Source organism: Ovis canadensis, chromosome Y, assembly GCF_042477335.2.
Source record: "Ovis canadensis isolate MfBH-ARS-UI-01 breed Bighorn chromosome Y, ARS-UI_OviCan_v2, whole genome shotgun sequence".
Lineage (NCBI taxonomy): Eukaryota > Metazoa > Chordata > Mammalia > Artiodactyla > Bovidae > Ovis > Ovis canadensis.
This window is the reverse complement of record NC_091271.1, coordinates 12,107,501-12,112,489: the sequence shown is the minus strand read 5'-3', so window position 1 is coordinate 12,112,489 and position 4,989 is coordinate 12,107,501. Positions and strand designations below refer to the sequence as shown.

The window sequence follows — 4,989 nt, the reverse complement described above, 5'->3', positions numbered from 1 at the left end:
GTTTTTTTTTTAATTTTTTCAAATAGAAGATATAAAAGTCAACATGGGACAAAGCTATAATTCTAGAGTCATGTTGACTTGTGGTCATAGGTTTTTCATCTGTCATTCAGTCTCTGTGACACTCAATGTCTTTGTCTGTAAGATAAGGATATTTATAATTACCCTAGAGTTTTGGAGATAATCAAATAGCACATTTTTCTGTACTTAAGTAATAGTAGTATGTTTATACTTAGGTGGCAGTTCGTATAAAGGAAGCACTGGGACTTGTGGCGACACCTTCCAAGAATCAAAAAGTATTTAAAATATGGAACCACCATGTAAGTTATGTGAAGAAGAACAAGAGCCAGACTACTGAAATGCGAGGAAGATACCAAACGAGTAGATGGTAATGATGCTGAACTGATCTTGGTTGGAGTGAAACATGTAAATGATGATGCTGATGTGATCTTTGTTGGGATGACCTCAACTTCAAAACCAGTCATTTCAAACATACTGAACAGGTTCTTGTTCAAGGAGAAAAAGGTATGGTCACTTCAGGAAAGGCAACACTCACAAATTGCAGCCTGTTAGTCATGTGACTACTACATCAGAAGCAAAGACTGTCTTGCCAGTTTCTGACTCTGAATCAAGATCAACAGATAGTCCTGTTATTATTGAGCCTTTGTCTCAAGCTGATTATAAAAATAGTTCACCGCAAATAGTGTCTAATAGCTTTTCAAAAGGAGTTATGTTGTTCTTTGATTACTTTCACAAGTTCATTGTAGCATCCAGTAGAAAAAGCAATTTCTGCAGGAGATATGAATAAAAGTCCTCATGTATCAAAGTGACTTTCCACTTCTGAAACAAATAGCAGAAATCCCAAAAGGCCTAAACTCAGTGATGGCATTATGCGGGATCATTCCTTAGCTTTGTCCCCTTCAGGTATTTTTCATACAGTGACCACTCAGCAAAGCACACCAGGCAGTGTCCATACCTCACTAAGCAATGTTCAGAATGGAGAACCTTGTTCAACACCTTTTCCAAAGGACAATGTTCATTGCAATCCTGTACGACCTTTAGGGGGAAATGGACTGACAAAAACTGATTTTCCAAGTTTAGCAAGTCCAAACAAGATTGTTGATCCCACAGAAGGAAATCTGATTGTGTTACTTCATGACTTCTACTATGGAGAGCATATAGGATTTGGGCAGACAGAACCAAAGACCCACACAGCCTTTAAATGCCTCAGCTGCTTGAAAGTTCTAAAAAATGTCAAGTTTATGAATCACATGAAGCACCATTTGGAACTTGAGAGGCAGAGAGGTGACAGCTGGAAAAACCACACCACCTGCCAGCACTGCCTCCGCCAGTTTCCTACTCCCTCCCAGCTGCAGTGTCCCATTGAAAATGTCCACACTTCCCAGGGGCCCTCTGCAGTCCGTCAAATCTGTGAATTGTTCTGTGAGACAGATCAGGTTCTCTTAGAGCACATGAAAGACAATCATAAGCCTGGTGAAATGTCCTATGTATGCCAGGTTTGCAGTTACAGATAATCATTTTTTGCAGATGTGGATGCACATTTCAGAGCATACCATGGTAACACTAAGAATTTACTTTGCCCGTTTTGTCTCAAAATTTTCAAAACTGCAGCACCATACAGACGTCATTATAGAGGGCACTGGGAAAAGAGTTTTCACCAGTGTCCCAAATGTCGCCTAGGTTTTAACTTTCAAAGAGAAAATGGAGCACAAGACCCAGTGCCATCAAATATTTAAGAAGCCTAAGCAGCTAGAAGGATTACCTCCTGAAACAAAAGTTGTTATTCAGGTATCACTGGAAGCCCTTCAACCAGGATTTGTGGAAGTAGCATCCATTACTGTGAACACATCTCATTGTGAATCATCACCCCCAGCCCCAAATCTAAAACTAGGAGGTCAAAAAAAGAAAAAAAAAAGTTAATTCTACTTTCAGTAAGTCTGAAGCAAGTATTTCAGTCAAAGCTAAAAACCCCATTAAAAACAAACAAACAAAAAATCAAATTATAGCATTACCAAATAATATCAAATATAGGGAAAACAATGGTAATTTATGTATTTTTGTTTTAAATACAGGGAGTCTAGTTTTGTTTGATCTGAATATTGAGATGTTATTTAAAAATCTGTTACCCGTTTTTCATAAAATTGTCTCAACATGTAAAAAGAATGTGTGCATGTGTGTGTGAGAGAGAGAGAATGAGAGAAGTAGACAAAAGAAAAGTAACAACTTATTTTGGTATTTCATGTTACTTGTAACTTCGAAAGCTCTACTATACATATAATCTGTAGAGTGTTTTAGCAACGTAATTTTCAACTGTTTTCATGCCTTGAAGATCTCAGTGTCAACTATATAGCCAGATTGGAATGGGTTTCTTATGATATGGTCCTGTGCGCTGCTGAACTCTCCGAAGTGCCTCTTGTGCTGATCTAAGATAATCTGGCTGTGAAAGCGTGCTGTGGAGAAGTTGATGGAGAAGCTAAGATGTGAGTTTGGACCAGACATGGGATTTAATCAGTGAAGACCTGTGGCTTCTTGTCCCATTGGAGGAAGAGGTATAGATTCACTCCAGGCATGGATCCAAGGCAGAAGGAACACTGTCTCAGAGTGTCTTTACCTAGCCCAGGAACATCTCAGGACGCTAACCGTTAAAATGCCTTTATTTGGTAAGAGACCCCTGCGGGCATCAAGCAGGCCCTGTGTATTATTGACTGCAGTTGGACAAGCAGAGATAGTTATTAGAATGAGACCTGGTGCCTGTGGACCTCTTGTTGAGTAACCAAAATGGGAATTTGATTCATTCCATCCCTTTTCCCATTTGGCTGGCCTGTAGTCACAGTGAAGTAGCCATATCTGTGTCGTACACAATAGTAAAGCAAGTTAAGATTTCCAAAGAAAAGAGAGACTTGACATCCAGTTTGATTTGTACTGGACCCAGAGTTTTAACTGAAAAGGATAAATCACAGGAAATCTGTTCAGTTTATGAACTGAGGTAAATTGAGTTCTCTTACCCTTAAGCTACAATGGAGTTGTCCAAGAATAGTAAATGTAGTGGATAAAAATGGCCCAGGGTGATTACACCCTTTTTAGAACTTTTCCTTAACTTTTCCAGTTACATATGTCTTATCCTAGTTGAACATGTGAAGATTTCAGTTTTGTATCTTCTCTTGCCTTGGACACAAATGTAGTACAGTTAACAACTAATTCTTTGTGTGTGTAATTTCCCATTTTATCAAACTAATACTGAGTTTCAGTCTTACTTGACACAGTCTGATGTGCGAGAATTGTTTCATTTATTTTACTAATTATCGGGTCATAGAGTTATTATCCTTCCTGTAATCTATCCAACTATTTAATCTGTGATTATACTTTTTTCTTGTGGTCTCCAAGGGCTCTTTCACAGACCTGTGGGGTACCCTCTAAGTATTGGTTCCTGAACATCAGCACACTTGCCTGTCTCCGTGGGTTCCTGGTGTTGAGTCTCCTCCTGGAGTTTAATGTCATCCCTTCTCCACTTCTGGCACAGATACCTAGCAATCTCTGTGCACCATTCAAGGAACCTGGAATCCTGACTGTAGTCCTGTGCCAGGAGAAATCTCTCCATTTCCTTTTCCTATCTCCTCCTCTTTGTCTCTCCTCACTCTGTCCCCTCCTCAATTTATTTAAATCCTCTTAGCTTTCACAAAATGCTGGAAAATGATAATCACCAAGGGGTTAGCATCCCTCTCAGAACTGAACAGGAAGGACTACAGATGACTAAGCTGTAGTAAGTCTATTGTCTCCCTTTTAGGTAATTTCCTAAGTGTAAATTTAAATACAAATAAATTGTATTTATTTATGCAGTGCTTGATTGATTGATTTGCACTTTGAATATTATACTAAGCCTTTCCAGTTAGTTTACCTGGGCTAAAGCACTTTTCTAAAGTGTCAGCTTAAACCATTCTTAGGTGTATAAACAGTGTGTGTGTGTGTGTTCTGGTCTTAGGTGAAAACTATATGTATAAATAAATGTGCAGACTATTGCATTCTTATCTCCTTTATTCTATTTCTATAGTAAAAATATGAAATGTTTTAGTTATGTGTTTTTATTGTTGCTTAGTATTATCAACACTGTTACTGTTGTTTGCTCTGAAGTATGCTCCTAAGGAGTACAAGTTTTATTTATTTTCAAATAAAAAGTCTCCAGGGATATGGTCCCTGACCACTTCCTCTCTTCCATTCTCTGTCATTCTACTCTACTATTTCCCCCACTAGTGCACTGTTTTTGACAACACAGGCCTTGCTTTTCCTCAAGCAAATTCCATTTCTTCCTGATCCAAAGACTTTGCAACTGCTGTTCTTTCGCATGGCTTGCTACCTGCTTTGTTTGAGCTTCACCAATGCTGTTCAAATCACACAGTGAAATTTCCAACCCCCTCCCTTTCCCCCTCCTCCTTAAAGGCACTTTAAGTCTCTACCCTCTTCCCTCTCCAGCCTAAATTTCCTAGATTTTCACACATGCATGCACACACACACACACACACACACACACACACACACAAACAACCACTGAGATAATATTAGGGCTTTGCTTAGAATTAACTTGAGTCAGTTTCTGTGCCTGGAAATAAAAGACAGTTAATAGTTAGTTGAGTTCTTTTAGGAGCTTCCTCTGTTTTTCTATCAATAACTCTATATTTTTTCCAGGCAATGACATTTTGTTTTGTTTACAAATATATTGAATATCTGGCAAGATTACTGTTTTGTTATTGCCCTTTGTAAATTTCCTAGTCTACTTTGCTTATTTTTTTTTAATTTTTGCTTTATTTTACTTTACAATACTGTATTGGTTTTGCCATACATTGTCATGAATCCACCACAGGTGTACAGGAATTCCCAAACATGAATCCCCCTCCCACCTCCCACCCCATACCATCTCTCTGGATCATCCCCATGCACCAGTCCCAAGCATCCTGTATCCTGCATTAAACATAGACT

General features: G+C 38.6%; 1 pseudogene; it reads left to right on the top strand.

Annotated features, from left to right (window-relative positions):
- Positions 1-304: 304 nt before the first annotated feature.
- On the top strand, positions 305-2,024 carry LOC138431307 (zinc finger protein 280B-like; annotated as a pseudogene).
- The last annotated feature ends 2,965 nt before the right edge of the window (positions 2,025-4,989 follow it).